This window comes from Schistocerca gregaria, chromosome 2, assembly GCF_023897955.1.
Source record: "Schistocerca gregaria isolate iqSchGreg1 chromosome 2, iqSchGreg1.2, whole genome shotgun sequence".
Classification (NCBI taxonomy): domain Eukaryota; kingdom Metazoa; phylum Arthropoda; class Insecta; order Orthoptera; family Acrididae; genus Schistocerca; species Schistocerca gregaria.
The window spans coordinates 507,298,545-507,323,285 of record NC_064921.1 but is presented as its reverse complement, the minus strand read 5'-3'; the positions used below and the strand labels follow the sequence as shown (position 1 = coordinate 507,323,285).

Genomic DNA, 24,741 nt, shown 5'->3' with positions numbered 1-24,741 from the left:
ATCATAAAAACGGTTGACATATTGCCGTTGCAAATACAGTAGTCAAGTTTCTAAGCATGATCATCATTTATGAAAGACGCAGATTCCAACATTTGGAGCCCTACATAATTTTAATCGTTTGTGTGTTTTTACAATTGTAACAACATATGAGCTGTTATGATTTTTCAGATTTCTTATTATTTGCTTTCTGGTGTTGATAAGTTTGTATCCCAAAAACAATGACAGACTGTTTTTTAAACAGTGTTTATTGTGTCCATTAAACTAATTCGTTGCCGTACCATTACAACTTTTCTAAAAGAGTGCTTGTCCTGGTTTTTCATTCACAGGTGGAGCTCCTGGGTGTGTGTACTGAAAATCACTACAGATCAATAACTCTTTGTCAGTAAGCACATATTTCATTATTAAACAGCCAAACATGATGTTATGCATTTAAAAATTATGTACTTAACCATATAATTCCTAACAACCGAAAACTCTTTGTGCCATTTCATTTAAGCCACAAACATTTGTAGATAAAGAAATCCACTGTCATATCATGAGATGCATTTATTTTTGTTTGTGACCAGTGTAGATGAAAATATGTAATTGCTATATGTTGTAGAATAATACATGCATTTGATGTTTCTCCATTTGTGTATTATGAAAAAGGATCTCATAGTTACGTAAACTTTATGTGCAAATAGGCTTGTGAAATTGTGTGATGCGCTGTATGTATGTTATCAGAATTATTGTAGTGAATCTGAATGCAGTATTACAGTTAGTCATTTAATATAATATAGGAATGTCAATTATTTTAAGTTTTGAGTTCCTCTTGTGGCACTTAGCTGGTAATATATATGGTGTCCCTCCTAGGATACCTGAGGCCCAATTTCTTCAGTGTTTAGGCAGATGTTTGCAATTTTGATTTTGTGATGTGTAGTCAGTCATCCCTCAACAAATACTGCTCATCGCATCTTTAATGCAACACTTAGTGTTGTAATCCAGCATCAGCAGTGCCGTCGTGTCCCATGCTGACTGGCAGTCCAGCTAAAGAAATGGTTATTCTTCATGTTTTACTGTCCCTGTTAATACAAATCAATTAAAAAACATTGCACTCCACTAGTTTGGAACCTCCCTATTGAATGGGCATGTAAATTTCCTCGTTAAAAATCATGTTGATTGTAACTTGACAAACTGATGCATTCCACTGACATTGGACGTTGCATGAAAGATATCATGGGCAGTGTTTGCTTAGACAGACTACAGCTATACAGTGCATAAACAGACAGCAAATTTTTGCCAAAACAGTGGAGAAAATGTACCTGATGGTGATTAGGAGAGAAACCTATTATATTTCATGTTGAATGACTTAATTTCTTAAAAGGGCACAAGAAAAATGGTAAAATCTTAAAGAATACAAATGTGTTATGGTGCTATACATTGCATTCCTCCTGCTCTGTGCTGCTTATTGGTAAAGTATGGATCATTTTATGATGACTACTGCAGGTCTCATAAGGTGAAACTGGACAGGTGACACATTGGACCACTAACAGAAGTCTGAAAATGGCCAAAGACATACAGATTATGAATAAATACACAACTGTTCATGTAATCTGTGGAATAGAATTAATAGTTTGTTATAAATGTTTGTAAAGTAGTTGTTACTATTTTTGTGTTGATTTTAATTTTGAATAAATATTTGAAAATTAATGTCCAACTCGCATGTTAACTTTTTTTAGTTAAAGCAGTAAGCTATCAGTTCCTTTTCCTTGTATCGTTGTGTGAAGTGCTCCATACCCTCCTTTTACCCATTTCATTTCTTCTTCTTCTTCTTCTTCTTCTTCTTCTTTTTCTGTTGACTGCAAAAGTTCTAAAGAAGAGAAGAGCCCCTACTTCATGTTCACCAACGAATATATGACTCTGCTTTCCCTCTTATTTGTGATGAAGCAGTGCTGTATCACATGAAGAAATAAGTCAAATTTTCAAAAAGCACTAAAAACAATTATACCTGTCACATGAGGAACTGGCAAACTGATAGCTTTTTATATGCTTGGGGTGTACTTTGAGCAAAAAGAATGTCCGTAGATGATTATTTGATGTTTCCTGTGTGTGTGTGTGTGTGTGTGTGTGTGTGTGTGTGTGTGTGTGTGTGTGTGTGTGTGTGTTTAGGGGAGGAGGGGGGGGGGGACTACTTTCATCAAGGATGTTGTGCCAAGGAACAGGTTTCTGAAGCTTCTCATATTTCTCAGTTTTGAGAAAAACTCCCAAGCTGAATGCCTGTCAGCCAATAAATTCACTCTTGTATCTGAATTTTGGTGAAATTATTTGTTCTTACTACCCTAGAGAAAATATAACCATAGACAAGCAATAAGTGCCAAGCAATTGCAGGTCCATTCAATTCATGCTGGAAAGACCCCACAAATGTAGTCTCAAATTCTGGATTCCTGTCGATGTAGCAACATACAGGGTGTATACGTGGACAAGGGAAAAAATTCACGGATTTCCCGGTTAAAAATACACGGTCTCCCGGGTGAAAACATACTTTTTCCCTGTTAACTGACAGTATATTTTCTCTCGGAACTGTATAACTTATCAGTCATTTGAATGATAATGGTTTTATACACAATCGTAGAATTTCTCGGCGCTTTAGAAAACTAAACATGGGGGGGGAAACATGTTTTGGAGAGATCTTTGATGTGCAGCAACATGTTTTATGAAAGTATAAATTCAAATTCCACCAAAAACCGCATGTTACTTTCTGAGTACTGAAATCGAGATTGTGATGTGCTTTTCTAAGCCAGTTATAGCTCATGTCATGTGATCTCGCCAGCGGGTATTCAGAGCTTAGGACACGTGATGTAGTCAGCCAATAGCAACATCACTGGTAACTAGTGTGCACACACACAAACAGAACAAGTTAACGGTTTATAATTAATATACATAGTGTTGCTACACGAAACGCAAAGCTTTCACATATAATATTGGTTTGTAAGATTAATAAGCAGCAAGAGAAGCTGAGCTTTCACATGTAATGTTGGTCATTTATCCACATATTACAATTTACGATGTATCACACAAATGTTCCAGTAAAATTTTTAATAACGACATAAATGTGTGATCTTCTGTGCTCGAAATTCATCTAAATGGCTCACCATCAAAGAGTTGATTTTTAAATGAGAGTCAAATGCTCTGTGATTAAAGAAATTCATCGTACATTCTCGCGCATAGTTCAACTTGCGCAAGAGGAAATTTGCTTTGATGGTAACGCTTTTCAAACCACCATTAGGAATATTTTCCTACGACTTCTGCAGTTGCCAGAGAGTGCCAGATGACAGACATCACCGCGCTTGCGAAACTACGATGCCGTAGGGAGCCCTTATGTTTGCACGTGTAAAACATTAAAAGAGCTTACATTATGTCATACAAGAAACAAGACATCAGAGGATACATTTAAAGTGCACATTCATATGTCCAGATTCCCAGTGAAGTAGGCCACGACCTGATAGTAAGCTTATCAATGTGGTTTTTGGGGTGTAAATTTTCTTGTTTTACCAATACTGTGTTATCTCATGTTTGGTTGTTTATTATAGCGTAATGCCATAGGTGCTAGAAGTTGAAAACGCGCCCTTGAAATGTAGCTAACAGTGTGTGGAATTAAACACTTTGTTTTAAATATATTGTCTGCCTCAGCGGAAAATTTATTTAACAAACCGACAAAAATAACTTCATTGTTCTGCAAGGCAATTAATGCTTGACTGTCAGGAAGGTGGAAATAAAATAAAATCTGCAACTAACAACACATTTTAGCCTTCCATAATAATATGAATGTATTTTAATTAACTTGATAGCTCCCGGCTACAGAAATCTGTTTTGTTTTCATTTGACGTGAGAGCAGTAGATGAAGAGGAAACAGCAAAATCACTAAATGTAAACACGGGTCACGTGGAGACTACCCACTTCCCCACTATAACTCATACTGCTCTGCACATCAGCCCTAGGTCTACGATATATCCAAACCGGGGCAATACCCCGCCATTCCCTCGAGCCTTTGAGATAGGACGTCAAAAGAGAAAACAATTTTCAAAAATATATTCATTTTGTAGCGCACAGTTTTCTGAAGAGTCTGATGCATAAAACGTGTGTTCGAGGAAATGTAACACGTGTTATTTGGTCGTGAGTGTGCCAAAGTGCAGTGCTTCACCTCCTCACACAGCATTCTTCTATCGCATGTGTCTGTACTTTGCTCAGTGGAATTGAAATGTGTATATTTTGTAATGGATGCCATCAAACTATATTCAGGACAGAGGAAATTGAAATGTCCTGTGGTGTCTCTCCTGCTTACAGTCAGCCAGTTTGACATTCTGTCCCTTTATTATTATTATTATTATTATTATTATTATTATTATTATTATATATAAAAAACAACTCTTAAGAAAATATGCACTCTTTATTCCCTGTCAGCTAACAACTTGCTGCTTTGTGTGACATAAAATTAAATAATAAACACGAGACAAGCAAGACAATACACATTTATTCAATCCTTATCTCCTAGAGGGTTTTTTTTTTCCTCTCTAATCTTACTACAGCTTTACATAATGTACTTTACTTTCTGCGAAAGTTCGTCAAACATTTTGCTACCTGAAAAATCGAAATGTCGCTGTCTAATACTGCAAAAGCTGTTAATACAAATAGGGCCCAAGACTGGTGTGGTTTCCCGATCTGATTATGTCTATTTTGTCACTGTCTGCTAGATAAAACAAACTAAACCTTTCAAATACTGCAACAATTGAAATATCAAATGCCTATTAGGCCTACTACTAGCAAAAAGCTTTACGTTAGGCAATAGTTTCACACTTCATTCATATGCTCATCTCAAGCATGAGATCGAAAAGTAGTAGTACGAAATTTTTATACAATCTTGGAATCGTCATATTGTTCCATAATTTGTGATGTCCTGATTTCTTCTCCTTCCTCGCTCTAACAAACAGTCTTGTTATCACTAATTCTATAACTATTCCTGCCAATGTCAAAGCTTATTCACAGGTTAACTTCACTAACTCTCCTAGAATCACCAGTTTAGTTATCCCACGATTATTCTCCGGTTAGGCGTTGTGACATGTTCGTACAACATGTTTTCTACGCTTCTTCCATAATAGAACTTAAAGCGGCTGCTACCTGGGGACTGTGCAACTGGCCCCCTCCCCCTCCTAGATCTGGTCCTGCTGCGCATGTATGAATCTGGCAACTTGGGCGCTCCAGTAAAATTTTTCTTGGTAGCATCTAGCTGCTTGCTGCGACTGCTTACACAGTCAACACCCACATTTCTGTAGCCAGAAGCGGGAGAAGGTACTACTCAACTGCGCATGCGCTTGATCCCGCTTGTAACTGCTAAAACAAATCTAATGTACACAGTTGTGATGTCACGCTCATCGGAGGCAATTTGTTGTTACGAAGCATCGCATAGTCTTCCTACAGCCTTGTGTTATTTTGCTGTTGGCAGACGCTTATATGAGCACTGTGTTTTGTTGCTGTATATGGCACATTTCCTTAGCAATTTAAGTTTTTTCTCTTGTTCATGTTTTATTGCTGCAGTATTATCTGTAGTAGAGGGATACAGTAATATCCTTTGTTAGAGTATCGGTTCTTACCAGTCAAAATTACAAAAATTTAACTGAAAACAAAACCAATGAATAATTCCCGGAATTCTAAAAAATTCCCGGGTGTTCGAGTGTATACCTGTCCTTTTTTCCCCCTAAGGTAAATCTCTCCGCTCCCGGGATTGTAATGACTCCTTACCCTCTTCCTTAAAACCCACATCCTCTCGCCTTTCCCTCTCCTTCCCTCTTTCCTGAAGAAGCAACCGTTGGTTGCGAAAGCTTGAATTTTGTGTGTATGTTTGTGTGTCTATCGACCTGCCAGCACTTTTGTTTGGTAAGTCACATCATCTTTGTTAGATATATTTTTCCCACGTGGAATGACTCCATATATATAATTCTTGGCATTTGTGGATACTTCTAGAATGTACTTGAACTGAATATAGAAATTATTGTACAGTCCAATAGAGGTTTGAACTCGCGACCCTCCCAGCAACAGTTTAGTATCATAACCACTACACCACGGTGCTACTCAGCTTCTTCTGCGACATTGCTCGCTCCTTAAGAGAACAGCGTCTTGGTGTTATGTCCTCCTAGTCTGGGAATGAGTCATCATTCGTGCATACTCCGACTCCCGATGACTGATTCTCGCCCTGGCGGTGATCTTCTTAGGACTTCTTTTGCTGCTATGCTCTTCGTTACCTTTCTGCTTGTTGCCTGTCTCTGGAGCTTCGGATTTACCCTGGGTTGCAGGATCCTTATAGGGCTTCATTTGAAGGACGTGGACAGAATCTCTGATCTTTCGTTGTCTTGTGTCTGGGTCGAAATCTTAAACTTCATAAGTAACATCAGGCAATTGTCTTACAACCTTATAAGGTTCAAAGTAGTGCCAGAGGATCTTCTCAGAGACACCAACCTTCCGAATAGGAGTGAAGATCCAGATGAGGTCACTAGGCTGGTAGACAACAGGGCAGTTTCTTGAGCCTGCAGCATACAGAGTCGAGCTAACTGCTGAGCTTCCTCAGCTCTGGTTAACACCTGGCCGATGTAGTCGTCGTCCACGTCATCAGGCTGTAACGGAAACACAGTGTCCATCGTTGTAGTCGCCTCATGCCCATGCACCAGGAAAAATGGCATAAATCCTGTGGTGTCTTGTTTGGCGGTGTTGTAGGCAAATGTCACGAAAGATAGCATCTCATCCCAGTTACTCTGCTCAACATTGACAAACACTGAATGGTCTACCCAATGGGAGGCCTTATTTATTATTGATAGCATGTCGGCCAAGGTCTTATTAAGGCGTTCAGTAAGCCCGTTAGTTTGCGCATGGTAGGCAGTGGTCATGTGATGAGTAATGTTGCACCGACGATTTATCTCTGTCATAATATTCGATTGAAATACTTTCCCTCAATCCGTAATTAATGAACTTGGGGCACCGTGTTTTAATACAATGTCTTCCATGATGAATTTGACTACCTTGTATGCTTTGGAAATTTTCACGGCTTTTATAATGACATAGTGTGTCAGATAATCAGTGCAAACAATAATTCATTTATGCCACTAGCAGACGTTGGAAATCACCCAAGGAGGTCAATCCCAACACTCTGGAAAGGCGTTTCGGCTGGTGGAATTGGTATGAGTCGTCCAGGTGGTTTCTGAAGAACTGCCTTCCTCCTCTGGCAGTCTCGACAGTGCGGCACATAGTAACCGACACTCCTAAATAAAACTGGCCTGAAAAATCTCTTGCAGATTCTATCATATGTCTTAATAAATCCTAAATGTCCGGCCTCAGATGTGTCATGGAATTTCTGTAGAGCATCTAAGCGCATTTGTTTAGGAATCACTGGTAGCAACGTCTTTCCAAATGGATCAAAGTTTTTCTTGCAAAGTAATCCATTAACTACCTTACATTTTCCTTTCACACCCTCTGACCAATTTAGGGCAAGCATAATGTGAGATATCTTGGCGTTCTCCTTCTGCACAGCAGAGAGATCCTGGAGTGCAGTGAGACAGTCACAGTCTTGATGGTCTTGCACAGTGTTTCTTGAGAGACAGTCGCCATCTTCGTGTTTTCTTCCACTTTCTTACACTATGGTAATGTCACCCACTTTCTTACACTATGGTAATGTCACACTCTTGAAGACGTATTGCCCACCTGTCGAATCGTCCTGTTTGATCATTAAGACCTGTCAACCAACAAAGTGAATGATAAATTTGCACCAGAACAGCACCGATCCCATACCCGCTGGCATCCGTGTGTAGTTCTGTAGGTGCTCTCTCACCATACAGACCCAAGTACAGGATCAGTCGTCAGAGCTTTTTGCAGCACATCGAAAGAATTTTGTGAGCACCACTCCAGATAAATTTAGCATAAGCTTTTAACAACTCTTGGAGTGGCCTGGCTTTCATACAAAAGTCTTTGATAAAACGACATAATAACATAATCCGAGGAAGCTTCGCACATCTCTAATACTTTTAGGAATAGGAAATTCGATTATAGATCTCACCTTTTCTGGGTCTGATCACACACCTTTGTTTGACTCAAGATGCCCAAGTACTCTGATTTCTTTTACTTCAAAGAGACACTTTCTTGGATTAAGTTTCAGTCCAGTTTGTTGGAGATACATAAGAACGGCCCTCAGTCTTTTTGTATGTTCATCAAATGTCTCTGAGAACACTATAATGACATCTAAATAACTGACACCTCATCGATTTAAGATGCCTTAGAAGATTATCCATCATCTGTTCAAAAGTTGATGGTGCATTACACAAACCAAATGGCATTACCTTAAACTCATACAGGCCTCAGGGATGATGAATGCAGTTTTCTCACTATCAGCCTCATCTACTTCGATTTGCCAGTATCCTGAGTACATGTCCATGGTTGAGAAAAACTTAGCCCCGTTCAGACAATCTAGTGTATCGCCAATTCATGGAAGAGGGTAAACATCCTTTTTAGTTATCTTATTAAGCTTCCTGTAATTAACACAAAAGTGCCAACTGCCATCCTATTTCCTGACAAGGACCACTGGTGACGACCATGGGCTCTGTGAAGGCTGAATGATGTCATTCTTCATCATTTTGTCTACCTCGTCGTAAATTATTCGATGTTCTGTTGCTGATACACGGTATGCTCTCTGGCTTATTAGCTGATGGTCTCCAGTTCTAATCCGGTGCTTCACTGTCGATTTGTCTAATTTGCTCTTCACCTGTGGATTGAAGCATTCAGAGAACTCTTGATGAATGGCAAGTAGCTTCTTCAGTCGTTCCTTAGTGAGATCTGGTGATAGTCGAGCTAGAAGATCTTGCCTTGTAGTGGTAGCGCTAATTTCGCCCACACACTGAGGTTGGAAAGTTTCTATGACACCCAGCTGTTCTTCAATTACCCACTCAGCGTTTGCTACGCTCATGCGTCGTGGAAGTATCTGCGGTTCTCGGTGCCAGTTAACTAACCACAGTTTACCAAATCCATTCTTAAACGAGACAACAGAGGCTGGGATGACCAAATTATTCTTCAGTGGTACACTTCTCTTAAATTCCACTAAAATTCCACTAAAAGATCCATGGGTTGATGCATGGGATGACACATGACAGTTAACTTTCTAGTGCTGACTGCAGGAATGATCACTTCACCCAGCACACAGTCTCCACACGCTCGGATGCACGTCTTCCTGTCCACAGTATCTCATCTTGTCTAGCATAATCTTCGAGCAACCACAATCCATAATTGCCTGTGAAGCTTTCATAAAGTCACGTCCAAGAATGACATCATGACTTCATGACTACACTCTTGTAAGATGATGAATTCTAAGGGCTGTGTATGGCCACTTATACCCACACGAATGGTACATCTTCCTGTAAGCTTTACATATTTCCTATTAGCCACTTTCAGCAGAGATGTTTTGTTGTCGACAACTGGCGATGGTACTTCTCTGAAATGACTGAATATGATGCTCCAGAGTCTCCAAGAGCTTAGGCTGATTGGCCATCCATGACAATATCGATGTCGTTTCCTATCATTTTTGTAGTGATTGACGGCAGGTGATTTTTCTCTTCGGCGGCCTCACCTCCAAGGAAGGTCACACCCTTTAGTTTTCCAGGTCGCTGTGGCTTGGTGATTGGTTGGAGCATCTAAATATCAATGGAGACCTTGATCAGCATGTTGAGGAGCATCCCCTCTTGCGGCTAGCTTGCGGTGATGGTGACCTAATTCATTCCGCACCCATATCTTCTTGTTCACTGTTGTAGTCCCAGAGTTGGCGTCTGCTAAGATTGGTCTGTTATCTTCTGGCGTGGGTGTCATCAGATATCTACCACCTTTTTCGACAATAGCACAACACATGGCCCGGTCGTCCGCAGTGGAAACATACTGGTTGTTTATCCTGGATCCTCCATACGTTAGTCTTCCTTGGTGCCCAAAGGTTCCTCATGCTGCATTGTAGGAACATAACTCTGCCTGGGTCTCGACTTTTTCACCATTTAAAGAGAAATGAAGGACAAGAGATCAAGTTCAATATCTGTTCCACTTCCTCCCTTATGACCTCTTGAAGCATCTCGGTTTTTTGCTTGCCGTGCAATCCAACTTCTTAACTTCCTCTCTCACTATCTGACAAAGAACACTTGAGTAATCAATTGCTTCCTCCATCACAGACATCAATACGACATTTGGAAGCCATTCAAACTTCTTGCGTGTAATTCTTTTTTTATGCATTGTCTCGATTTACTGGCACATTTTATGAAGCCATCTCCTGTCGAAACCTCCTTCACTAGTAGGGCTCGATACATGTCCTCAGCAACTTCCTTGATGAGATGTGCAACCTTATCTTCCTTCTTCATTCTAGAATCCACTATTTTACACAGCTCCCAGATGTCTAAATCTACATCCACACTCCGCAAGCCACCTGACGGTGTGTGGCGGAGGGTATCTTGAGTACCTCTATTGGTTCTCCCTTCTATTCCAGTCCCATATTGTTCGTGGAAAGGAGGATTGTCAGTTTGCTTCTGTGTGGGCTCTAATCTCTCTGATTTTATCGTCATGGTCTCTTCGCGAGATATACATAGGAGGTAGCAATATACTGCTTGACTCTTCGGTGAAGGTATGTTTTCGAAACTTTAACAAAAGCCCGTACCGAGCTACTGAGCGTCTCTCTTGCAGAGTCTTCCACTGGAGTTTATCTATCATCTCCGTAATGCTTTTGAGATTACAAAATGATCCTGTAACGAAGCGCGCTGCTCTCCGTTGGATCTTCTCTATCTCTTCTATCAACCCTATCTGGTACAGATCTCACACTGCTGAGCAGTATTCGAGCAGCGGGCGAACAAGCGTACTGTAGCCTAATTCCTTTGTTTTCGGATTGCATTTCCTTAGGATTCTTCCAATGAATCTCAGTCTGGCATCTGCTTTACCAACGATCAACTTTATATGATCATTCCATTTTATATCACTCCTAATGCGTACTCCCAGATAATTTATGGAATTAACTGCTTCCAGTTGCTGACCTGCTATTTTGTAGCTAAATGATAAGGGATCTATCTTTCTATGTATTTGCAGCACATTACACTTGTCTACATTGAGATTCAATTGCCATTCCCTGCACCATGCGTCAATTCGCTGCAGATCCTCCTGCATTTCAGTACAATTTTCCATTGTTACAACCTCTCGATATACCACAGCATCATCCGCAAAAAGCCTCAGTGAACTTCCGATGCCATCCACAAGGTCATTTATGTATATTGTGAATAGCAACAGTCCTATGACACTGCCTTGCGACACACCTGAAATCACACTTACTTCGGAAGACTTCTCTCCATTGAGAATGACATGCTGCGTTCTGTTATCTAGGAACTCTTCAGTCCAATCACACAATTGGTCTGATAGTCCATATGCTCTTAGTTTGTTTATTAAACGACTGTGGGGAACTGTATCGAATGCCTTGCGAAGTCAAGAAACACGGCACCTACCAGTGAACCCGTGTCTATGGCCCTCTGAGTCTCGTGGACGAATAGCGCGAGCTGGGTTTCACACGGCCGTCTTTTTCTAAACCCATGCTGATTCCTACAGAGTAGATTTCTAGTCTCCAGAAAAGTCATTATACTCAAACATAATACATGTTCCAAAATTCTTCAACTGATCGACGTTAGAGATATAGGTCTATATTTCTGCACATCTGTTCGGCGTCCCTTCTTGAAAACAGGGATGACCTGTGCCCTTTTCCAATCCTTTGGAACGTTATGCTCTTCTAGAGACCTACGGTACACCGCTGCAAGAAGGGGGGCCAGTGTTGGATGCTGTAGTTTCTCCTGAACATTGTGCCCTGCACTTTAATTTATCTTCAGCCTTGCACTTCTGTAGTTGTGTGTCGCCGAAATACTTGCTCAGTTCTTCCTGGAATACTTCCCACCTTGTGAACTTCTCCTCGTTGTTCTCATATCATTGCTTGGCAGTGCCCTCCAAGTAGAAAAAAACATAAGCCAAACACATGGTGTCATCCCATTTGTTAAATTTGGCTATACGCTCATATACTTTTATCCATTTGTTTGGAGCTTGGCTGTCATCACCAGAGAACCTGGAAGGATGTCTCATGTGGTAGCACACAGCTGCTGTCATTGTAACGTCGTCGTCTTCTTTTGTCTCCGATAGAGTGCGATCTGTTGAATATGGCTCAAACTCGGGTTTCTCGCCACATAAACGGCGGCTTGGCCATGGCCTGATGGGAGCCACTGTGTTGTCGATAATGTGCGCTATCACAAGTTCCAATACCCAGTGCCTCCGCCAGAATGTCATGTAGAAGAAGGTGTAATTAGATGAATGATGAACACTAACTTCACTGAACGAAGGTTTATTCAGCACTTGCACATACAAGAGTGCGCAGCGAACTGCCTCCAGCCAGAACACATACAGTATATATACAGCTACAGAACATTCCAGTACACTGATTCTTGACATTTGTGGATACTTCTAGAATGTATCTGAACTGAATATAGAAATTAAAATTGTACAGTCCAGGTGAGTTTTGAACACGTGACCCTCCATGCAACAGTTTAGTATCATAACAACAACAACACGGTGCTACTCAGTTTATTCTGCAACAAAATATTGGCAGATAGTAGCAATTTCATTTTTGCAATGTTTAACTGGAATCAGCACATACAAATAGTACTCATTCTGTCCATGCGACAACGTAAGTTTGTATCCTGTTGCAGCGATATAGCCAGGATTTTGTCAAAGGGGATTCCAATTTGTGAAAGAGAATCTTACGATGACTCATTTATTCTGGAAATTCCCATAAAGAATAATAAACAATTTTATTCAAAATTTATCTCGTCACACAATCGTGCTGTATATTGGCAAGCCACTAAGAATCAGTCATGTTCCAACCTCCCTTCTCCATCCAAGGGCATTTTACACTCTTTCTCTTTCAGTCTGGATCTGAACTGAGGAAGTGATCAGGAATGCATGAGCGCTGATCTTTTAGGATAATGTGATTATTATCTACAGGGGTTTTGGAATAGAGAAATCTCTGTTCGACAGAGAAGCTAGAATAATTTTTGGTGGTGAAAATGCAAATGATTTGGAATTCTTCAACCTTATGCTTTCCCAAATTTCCTCATTTAAGTATGCGTGTGTTACTTCTTGCAATGTAATAAAGATCATTTTCTGCATTAAAGAACATCCCAGCAGACAAATGCATGAGCGTAAATGGGGAGTACTTGGATTATCATTTATTTGTCTCTGGAGAGATGCTCGGCTTACCTTTGAAGTAGCTCTTTTCATTCAAGCAAAGGGGTTACATCTTTAAAGGAATTGTAATCCATTGGGGAAGATAGGTTATCGGAAGCAATTGGCTGTGGCCTGTAGTAAGGGACCAACCTCAGCATTTGCCTGAACTGAAAATGGGAGTACACTGAAAATAATTTTCAAGGTTGCCAGCGGGTAGATTCAAACCACATCGCATCCTGAATCCAGGGGTTGCTAGCTAAGCTGCTCAGTGTGCAGAGCTACCCAAACACAGTGGAGGATTTGGAAAAACTATGTTATACATTGTTTTAAAATAAAATAAGATTAAATACATCACAACAATGACTGAATTCTCACATTGCATGTTTTTTTTCCTTACATGTGCATGTTTAGTCATTTGATAGTGCAGAATAAGTACAGATTTTAAGATTTAATTGTTCGTGAAATCACTGGCTTCAGTTATTACAGTATTATAACAGTGAAAATAGATTATGGATGAAAGGGGGAGGGAGGTATGAAGGGCACTGTCAACTCAGGACAAATTCAAGCAGCTTGCTAAAAAGATCCTTTAGAAATGAATGAACTATGGAATGTGCTGTCACAGTATATCCGTTCTGCTCTCCACAAACCATCCCCCCCCCCCAACATTTTGTATCGGGACTGGTTTTCGTAATTGATACCTCCCAAATGACCAGATTGGGTGATATTTTTCCATTTTGGCTACTAATAATAGAATATGGAGCAAACTTTTTAAGGAAATGCAACAGTCACCATTTAGCCACTATTTTTCTTGACAAATGTGATTTTTGGGCAACAGTCAAATCCGCGTGTGTTTTTGACACTGATTTTAATTTAATGTTACTTATTATGGTATTTACTGCTTTGCTGCTGTGTGAAATACTGAAATTGGCAACTCTGAAGTTCGATCAACCTCCAAATAACAACTCCACTTGTAACACTAAATTTCTGTAGATAGGTAATTAGGGTATTAAAGTAGTGTGCACATATTTTAACTCACCATAACACTAACAGATGAATTAAAATCAGTTTTCCTCCTCTTTCTTATTACAAAATTATTCACAATTAGAAACTATTGCAACTCCACACAGCACAAAAACAATAAAAACTTGCATTAAATTCAACTGCAAGTACGAACTGTTCTAACTGAAAAAAACAACTGAGCTTGTCCAAGGCCAACAATTGGTCTTTAGTGAAATAGAGATGGGCGATAGCTGATAGTGCTGTGGATCTGTAGACAGTTTGGATCTACCGTTGACCTTGCTGGTTGTTGTTGACCCTATCCCTTTTTTGTCATATAAAAATCAAAATATCTTTCAGTTACACTTCATGACAGCTACTTTCATTTAAGTGGTAGATCACATGGACCCCCCCCCCCCCCTCACGCACCCACCCACCCACCCGCCCACCCACTCTTTGGCTACATCCTTGCCTGTTGAAAACAAAATTATTTTTAAAGTGCAATTTTATGTGCCCACTTGATAGAGTGGTCCCAGATTAGTCTAGTATGATATATTTTTTTATTAATTTGAATTAACAGGAACAGTAAGAAATGAAGAATAGCCAGCAGTAACTGAGCAGCACTGCTGCACAGCAGTAGTAGTCAATGTGGCCCAGAGTGGTGCTACCACTGCCAGAGTTCTGGTTATTTTGCGTATTACTAATCTTGTTAATACTGATAAAATGAATATCTCACTATACTAATTAGATTCCACCCTATCAAATGGGTGCACAAAATTCAGCTTTAAAACTAACTTTGTTTGTAACGGGAAACAAATTGAAGCTTCCTGTCAATACTGGACGACGCATGAAAGAAGTGTTGAGGAGTATTTGTTTTGGCTCACACCAACTACACAATGAGAAAACATAATTGCAAAATCTCAAAACATCAGAAAAAATGTACCTCACAACTCTTAGGAGAGACACCCTGTAAATGTAATACTTGGGGGTAGAGAGAGAGAGAGAGAGAGAGAGAGAGAGAGAGAGAGAGAGAGAGAGGAGTAAAGAAGCCAAATACACTCAACCACACCAACACAGGCTGCACCATAACTGTAGATCAACGAGAGGGTAATAACATTGTCATATTTTAGAGTACCCTGCATGCTGAAGTAGCAATAAGCAAGAAACCTAAAACCATAACTTTCTACAATACAACAAGGCATTGTGTGTACGTGTTTGACTCTTAAATACACTACAAAAGTTCACCTAGGAGATGGTCAATGTGTGTCTTCTATATCATCTTGGATGTGACAGCAATAAATGCTGGTGTCATCTACAAAATAGTAATGAACAAGAAAATTGAACGGAAATAGTTCATTAGCCAGCTGATGAATAAACTCAAGGGAACAAAAGAGCAGCAAGAAGAACAGCCAAAAGAGGACAATTGGGACCAAAATTATCTAGAAATCAGTACCAATGCCAAATCAGCCTCAACAAAGGCCACAAGAACAATGCCAGAAAGTAGACTGTGGAAAACGTGCGCATAAAACAAGATTCACCTGTGCTATGTCCATCGAGCAGGTTCCATTGACCTGAGAAAGAAGTACAGTATGTCTCATGAAAGATGCCCGGGAGGGGTCTGCGGTTCGCACGGTGCATTTGCAGGCTGTTGCCACTGCGTCTGCAGGTTGTTGCTGTGCGTAATTCTTGGACACAATACTTAGTGCGTGCCATTACACTGTGTGACAGACTGTTCTGTTGTTTTGTTTTGAGTTTCCTGTCAAGTTTCAATTTGGTATGATATACAAGAATGATCAATAAGTGTTTCTTGTGTTGAACTATGCTAAAACAGAATCTTATGTGGAATGTTGGCATGAATTCATATGAAAATTTCCCGGTGTGCATGCTCCCAGTGATTCGACAATATGCAGATTAGTGAAGAAATTTCAAGAGACTGGATCTGTGCTACACAAATGAAAGCCAAGGGAACCTAGTGTTTTAACTTAAAATAAATTATATGTGATCGGGGAGGTGTTGGAAAGAAGTTTGAGGGAATCTCTGCACCATTTGGCACTTCAGAGTGGTGTGTCAAAAGCATCTGCTCACAGAGCTAGGCACAAACTGAAACTGAAACTACGGTAGTGCATCAACTGAGGAACTTGGATAATGTTGCTCAACATCATTATTGCAACTGGCTGTTATAGTCTGTGCACGATGAAGTTGATCCTGAGGTTCTTTTATTTCTGATGAAGCATGGCTTGCATTTGTTAGGGTATATAAATTCTCAGAGCAATCAACGCTGGAGCTCCGAAAATCCTCATGAATTACATCGACAACCTTTGCATGATGTGAAAACAGAAATATGGTGAGTAATTGGAGCAAGATGAATTGTTAGACCAATGTTTTTCCACAAAACAAAACATTCTGATAGTTATGTGACCAATATAATGCATCTCTTTTTTTTTTTTTTTCAAGAACTAACACCTAACAATAAGATGTGCAGTTATTTCATGCAGGATGACGCAAAACCACACATCACCAATGCTTCTATGACAGCAGTATGAAGTGTTTTTGATGATAGGATAGTTGACTGGCCTCATCGTTCTCCAGATCTAAATCCATGTGATTTTTAACCATGGGAAATGTTAAAAGACAAGGGGTATGCAACTATGCTCGAAGAGATGGAAGACAGGGTTCAGCTAGTCATTTTACAAATTTCGGCAGCCAAAATTCATCGAGTATTCGCTAATGTTTTCAGGAGATGTCAGGCTTCTCTTACAACAGAGGGACGTCATCTTGAGCACCTACTGTAAATAAAGGTAAGCTTAAGTTCATCAGATGACAACGTTGTTTATGCTTAATCCAGGGCAAGTGCATGCGCAGCTGTCTACTGGCAGATTAGTGTCCGAGTGTCGGGCCTGGTGGCGCTGGTGGATACAGTGACGGTGGCAGCAGGCGGTGGCCATGCCGTGTAGCCTTTGGACCCATCCTGGTGTCTTTTGTGAGACACCCTGTACAACAGTCTTATGTAGAACACATGCCAGTGTAATATGGACTGTATGTACTAAATGTATCTCGAAGGCTGTACAAATACTTAATATATTGAAAGCCTACAGTTAAGGAAACTTGTTGGCATGAGCAATGATAAATAGTTAAAATATTTTATTTTTTAAGTAAGTAATGTATTAATTATTGTATGAAATAACTGTTGTTTTAACTCTCAAAAAGGTAGGGATTAATAAGCACTAAAATAAAGGAACTCAAATATGAATATATTTTCCACCATTTTAGACTGTCAGAAACTCCACCACCTATTGTTAATGTTACTGCTCATTTCTGATAAATAAACACTTTATTTTTCTGTGGGCACATTGTCGCAGAGGCTAACCCCATAAGACAACAGGAACTGAAGAAATGCAAAATAAGCCAATGTACTTGTCTTTAGGTCAACTCATTGAGAGCTGCTTCTAAAAGCAAAACATGCTAAATTGAGCTTCTGTTAGTTTATCTGTGTGTTGACTCTATTGCAACTTTGTATCCAACTGGCCTTCAACAGATTGTACACTAGGTGTTTTATTGGGTAAATGGTCATTTATGTTACTTTTGGTGCTACCAGTTCGTTATTGCTGTTTTAAAATTGCTTTTAACATGAGTATTTGTTGAAATAATATTTAAAAATTGTTATCTGTGAACTTCAACCTCATTATCTTCAAAGAAGTGAACCTGAAAGCTGTTGAATGTTACTGATGAGTGGATCACTGTTTTCTCTGTTCATAAAATGCTGGCATATTGAAATGTAATTAAATGAAAGTACTCATTGTAGTCAGCCAGTATGATGTAACCACTGTCTGAGTGACTGTCATGCCCAACAATAAGGTTGTTGGGGGCAGAGGGGGGCGTAGAGATGCTGTGTGGCAACTCAGATAGTGTATTGAAGTTTTGGCAAGTAGGTAATGGATAGACATTTGTTTCAGTGGTTTAATGTTGCTAACAATTACACATCTGTAAGGTTGGATGTGTGAGAAAAGAAAACTGAAAAGTGTAAAATGGTAGACCTGTAGAACACAAGGATAGAAAATGAAAGAGGATAAAGCAAGGAGAAGAAAGTACCCACCCAGATAGTCATGCGTGTTAAAGCACCGCTTCCGGAAGAGGGAGATGCACTGGCCCCTATTCGATTCCATCATGAAGATTAACGATAAGAATTGGTGTGCCTGCCAGCCTATTTGTGGTTTTTAGGCAGTTTCCCACATTCTGGTAGGTGAATAATGGGATCGCGCCCAAGTCCCACCCCAGTTATACTTTAAATGATTTTCGGACGACAAGAGACCATGTGGTATTGGGTTGCAAGGCTCACACGTCTCTCAAGTCAGTTAACTTGCATGTTGTGTGTATCCGATCCTCTTCTCTGGGTAATCAGCTACGTCGATCTCCTGAAACCTTCTTCTCCGAAGACTATAGCTGGTTAAAATAATTTATTAAACTACTTCTCTATCCTTGAAATAATTTGGGCACTCGTAGAATAATTCTCAGTTCAATCACATTATATTTTCAACTTCCTCAGACAACAACTTCTGCAAGCTAACTTAGTCCTTAAACATTAGACTCATTTACACATATTTAAATATCTTTGGTTTGATAATTAAAAAATTTATGAACATCATACATGTGTCTTGCTTTGTTCGCAGCCAAGACATGAAGTTAGTTAAAAGTCTCTTGTCTGAAACAAGTCCAATACATGAATGTACATAGAAAACTATAGTCAGTTGTTCATTAGTCTTTTCAAATCAACACAGACACTAAAGAGCACAGAATACTACACAAACTTTTCTTGTTCTTTTCTAGCCGTACACAGAAACTCTGTGGACCGTACAGCAGATACTTGTCAGCCACCGTTCGGCCGCCAGGTCCATCTTTTTCTCGTAACTATTTTTTGACCTGTACATTCATACAAATATTCGTTTCTCTCACTCACCTCTAAAATATCAGGCATACGAAATGGTGGAAGGCCGAGTGGTTCTACTAGAATTTACTCCGTAATTCTTGAAGCACCACATATCCCCCCCACCCTTAAATGGAACACGCGATATTTTATACAATCATAATGTAAATATATATCACTTACAATTCTAACAATGAACATTCCAACAGAGATGTTTGTACTCATTTAGAATAAACTTTAGCTAATCTTTCATTTATTCTACTCTCACTCTATTTTTGACATCTACCCCGAATATTCCATCATGATCTAGTAAGTTTTCCTAATAGTTAGGATTCGTTAGGACTCTGTCTCAATTTCCAATCGCAAACTCCAGGTGTTTACGACACTTGAGTACTTTATTCTTTAATCTGATTCTTTGTACTACTTCTTTAGTAAACAATTTTCTTATTATTTATAACCTTTTTGTAGCCTGGAGGAACTCTGGGCAAAGAGAAAGTGTTCCTATTGACACTTATAAAACATAATAATGCTTGTGAAATATAGAATTCAATTTCCACAAAATTTTGTAGAGTGTGTATGTGGAGATGTGTTTGTGTAGCCTGATTCTTCGGCCTACTTATACGAAATAAGTTGAAGGTTATTGAAACCATGGAAAATAAGGACTTCAGCATTAGAAGTATATGTATATGGAAAGAGGGAAAGATAGACCGATACTCAGATGAGAAGTAAGAAAGGAAAAAGTAGAAATGGCTAAGATCAAAGAAGTGAAAGAAGAGAGCCCCAAAGACAGGAAACCCTTCCCACCCTCCTTCCCCAAGACCCCTACCTTGCTAGTACTTGAATGAGAAGCCAGAGGAGATATGGTGTTAATCATCTCCTACAGCACAGACATTCTCACCTTCACCTTTGAAGTCCGTGAAGAATAATCTTAGCAACCCATATGGAACGGCAAATGGTGAAGAACCAGTCACACTTGTCTGCAAGGGTCGTCTGAAAGGTGTGGTGTGTGTTTAGTGTTAGTCATGCTTGTACTTACACTACCCAACACTTCCAAAACTAATATAAACCCTCCCCAATACATAACATCTTGTAAAAGGTATAAAATATTATATAAAAATAGACAATTCTACACTACGATCAAATAGTTGTTCAATTATTCAGTTTATTCTATATTTTTCACATACATAAAAGACTCTGTATAGTTTATGTCGTCTCGATATCACTCTGTTTGAATAGTACCTTGATATAATTTTTTCACTAATACTATATTCTATTTGTTCCATTTAATGTTCAGAGATCTCTGTTTATCCATGATTCTCTTAAGTCTATTATTTTTCTGTCATATCTGGTTTTCTATTCACTAAATTTATAGGATAGTTTAAGAATTCATTAAAAAATAAGAGAATTCAGTGTAGGAAAACTAATTTTGAAGAAACACTGAAAACAACTCAGGATCCAGCGCTCATCATTCCACCCCTTAACTCAGAAAGTTAATGTCCCTGGGGGATAAATGTGATTCCGCCCGGATCCCATGGATCTGATATTAACTTCAATTGAGCAGCACAAACCAGTACTTCTCGTTAAATTTTGTGTGAAAGTCTCCCCACAACAAAACAATCACCACTTTACTCGGTAATACAACATTAGGTAAAGTTATTCTATCTTCTACTTTGTCATGGACAAGTTTGAATTCTTCACACAAGTCGTCCATAACCTTGCTAGCATCATTTAGTTCGGAAAAGCAACCGTTTAAATGTTTCTGGAGATTATACTCCTGGTAACTTCTCAATCTTTAACCCTTTCAGGACGGAGTGCGTTTCCCCAAAGCGGAGCAATTCGGCGATACTGTGCGGGTTCCATGAAAATTAGTTGTATTGTATTCTTTAAAGTTTTAGCTTTAAAATAGCATATAAAACACAATTTTATCTCTTATGGGATGTCAGTGGGAAGAAAAATAAAAAGTCCATTTCGAAGGATGAAAAATTTAATTTATGTCAATAAACTATAAAATTTCATAATATTTGCTTAAAACAAACTTTACAACTTTGGCATATCGATTTTTCGATAGGCAACCACATTTTACAAGTTCTTTTGGTACTTTGCTGCTTTATGATGCCTGTTGAAGCACTCAGACACATGAAGAGAAGGTTTGGACTGACAAGTTTTGCAAAAAAAGGGGGACTGTTTTCGCCCTTCTGGCTTGGAGTGATCACTGCAAATGACACAGTCACCCTGTCACAGTTGGCTATTTCCCTTGAAACTTCGTCTTATATTATCTACTCACAAACTAACAATGTGTGTAGAAACATCTGGGATTTTTGATTGAATAATTGACATTACCTCCTTAGGTCGATCTGTGCTCTCTTTCACAGTATTCATTTCCTGCCTTGTGGAATTAAATTTAACATTACATACATTTTTTAAAAAATTTTTAATTCAGATTCTACATTATTATATTTACCTTCAGTATCAAATTCTAGTTTTTTAGTTGAATCTTGAAGTTGCTCATCCTGTCTCTGGTTAAATTCAGTAAATAGTTGATTAATGTGAGTATTCAAAGAACTAGTGAGTTTACTCTTTAAATCTAACTTCAGATTTTCTACCTTATTATTTAAAGAGTCCAAGTCAATCTTTAATAAAACTATATTCACTGTTTGACTGTTCAAGGTTTCACTTTAATTACTTAAAATTTCACTCTGAGCATCTAATTTTTCAATTACAGAGTGACTGAATAAGACTTCTGCTCATCTAACTTAGCATCTAATCAAGAATGTACTGAGCCTATCTCTTTTCTTAAAGCAGCAATTTGAGCGTTTACAGCTGCTGAATATGCTTGCTGGGCATTCATTAAGTTCACTAATACAGACAAGTCTGGCATTTCCCTAATCATTTTAATAGCTGTGACTGGTTCTGCTAGCTGCTGTTCTTGATCCATATTCTTTTTACTCTTAGCTCTGGTGATCATTAAAAAGAAATTCATCTCTGAGTATAATAACTATATTAACAGTTTTATCATTCAACAGTTCCCTCAACTTTACCAAATAGTTATTGTTTTTCACTCACCCAGCGTAGAGTTCCAGCTGTGTTGGTGAGCGAAGAGCAAATGTGTAATCAGTGCTGGTATACAGCACTGACGCCTGCGACCTTGAATGTTGGTTTCAGCATCAGTGAGCGGACACGGATTCAGCACTGGTGAGCAGCAGCTGATGTTGTCGGTGTCCTACTTTGGTGTCGGCGCAATGTATGTGTCTGAAGATGGCTTACTCTCCACACCCAATCTTTCTAGTCAAAAGGTTGAGGTCTTCTCTCTGGTTCTCTGCAGCTATTACTTTCTCATGTCTTTTACTGTGTTGCATTCGTTTTTCGGACGACAAGAGACAGTGTGCTATTGGGTTGCAAGGCTTACGCATCTCTCAAGTCAGTTAACTTGCACATTGTGTGTAGCCAATCTTCTTCTCTGGGTAATCAGCTACATTGATCTCCCAAAAGCTTCTTCTCCGAGGACTATAGCGGGTTAAAAGAAGTTATTAAACTACTTCTCTTTCCTTAAAATAATTTGGGCACTCATAGAATACTTCTCAGTTCAATCAATTTATATTTTCAACTTCCACAGATGACAACTTCTGCAAGCTAACTTAGCCCTTAAACATTAGGCTTATTTACGCATATTCAAATATCATTGGTTTGGTAACCAAAAAATTTATGACTATCATACATGTGTCTTGCTTCATTCACAGCCAAGACATGAAGTTAGTTAAAAGTCTCTAGTCTGAAGCAAGTACAATACGTGAATGTACATAGAAAGCTATAGTTAATTGTTCATTAGTCTTTTTACAATCAACACAGACACTAAAGAGCTCAGTACATAAACTTTTCTTGTTCTTCTCTACGAGGACACAGAAACTCTGTGGGCTTTACAGCAGGTACCTGTTTGCCACCGTTCAGCCGCTGGGTCCATCTTTTTCTTGTAACTGTTTTTTGACCTGCTCATAGAAATAGGTGATGCACAGTATGGCGTATTCGTTTCTCCCACTCACCTCTAAAGTATCAGGTGTTCAAAATGGTGGAAGGCTGACTGGTTCTAGAATTTACTCTGAAGTTCTCGAAGCACTACAACATGTTTAGAAAACTTTCACATTAATAACGCTACACGTAAACTGTTGGGATAGACATATTCTGTGCCAGAGGAGGTAACAGGGTGGTGATGAGAACATCTGACCACCCCTTAGATTAACCATGCCAAATCCTGTGCCTAACCTGTGCCAATGAGGGATAAGATACAAGAAAATGAAAGTGAAGAGAAGAAAGTGGGAGGAAAATGCCCAAGTTGAGGACTTGAAAAAATGTTTGTGCATGAGATTATGGGAATGCAGGATGTACTGGGGGAACACTTGACACCTGATCTGTTTTGAGAATATGGTATTGTGTGTATGTTTGTGTGCTTTTTATTGTGTCTATCTACCAGCACTTTCCCATTTGGTAAGTCACAGCATCTTTGTTTTTTAACATATTTTTCCCATGTAGAGTGTTTCTTAAAAACAAAGATGCTGCAACTCACCAAACGAAAGTGGTGGCATGCTGATAGAGACAACAAAAAGCACACAAACACGCAAACCTCAAGCCCTCTCAACCAAAGGCCACCCCATCAGGAAAGAGGGAAGGAGAGGGAAAGATGAAAGGATGCGGGTTCCAAGGGAGATGGCAAGGAGCCACCCCAATTCTGGGGTGGCTTACAGCTTAGGTCTTCGTGGCAAACGAATCTGCTCCAGTCCTGAATCCCTGAACCATTACACAAATATCCTGAAAACAGCTTTTGCATCCCGCATCTACCCTCCCGACCTGGTACAGAAGCAAATAGCTAGAGCCACTTCTTCATCCCCTCAAACCCAGAACCTCCCACAGAAGAGCCCCAAAAGTGCCCCATTTGTGACAGGATACTTTCCGGGACTGGATCAGACTCTGAATGTGGCTCTCCAGCAGGGATACAACTTATTCAAATGCTGCCCTGAAGTGAGATCCATCCTTCATGAAATCCTCCCCACTCCACCAAGAGTGTCTTTCTGCCATCCACCTAACCTTCGTAACCTCTTGGTTCATCCCTATGAAATCCCCAAACCACCTTCCCTACCCTCGGGCTCCTACCCTTGTAACTGCCCCTGGTGTAAGACCTGTCCCATGCACCCTCCCACCACCACCTACTCCAGTCCTGTAACCCGGAAGGTGTACATGATCAAAGGCAGAGCCACGTGTGAAAGCACCCACGTGATTTACCAACTGACATGCCTACACTGTGAAGCCTTCTATGTGGGAATGACCAGCAACAAACTGTCCATTTGCATGAATGTACACAGACAGACAGTGTTTGTTGGTAATGAGGATCACCCTGTGGCTAAACATGGTGCGCGGCCAGCACATCTTTGCACAGTGTTACACCATCCGGGTTATCTGGATACTTCCCACTGACACCAACCTATCAGAACTCTGGAGATGGGAACTTGCCCTTCAGTATATTCTCTCTTCCCGTTACCCACCAG

The 24,741-nt window shown here is 39.6% G+C and overlaps 1 protein-coding gene across 3 annotated transcripts in view; it reads left to right on the top strand.

Annotated features, from left to right (window-relative positions):
• Window positions 1-1,696, top strand: part of LOC126328958 (inositol-3-phosphate synthase 1-A) — a 68,343-nt gene extending 66,647 nt beyond the window's left edge. For all 3 annotated transcript variants that reach the window (XM_049996083.1, XM_049996082.1, XM_049996084.1), the window contains exon 10: window positions 327-1,696. The gene's annotated coding sequence lies outside the window, so the exon portion shown is untranslated. The remainder of the gene's footprint in view (window positions 1-326) is intronic.
• Window positions 1,697-24,741: the final 23,045 nt, after the last annotated feature.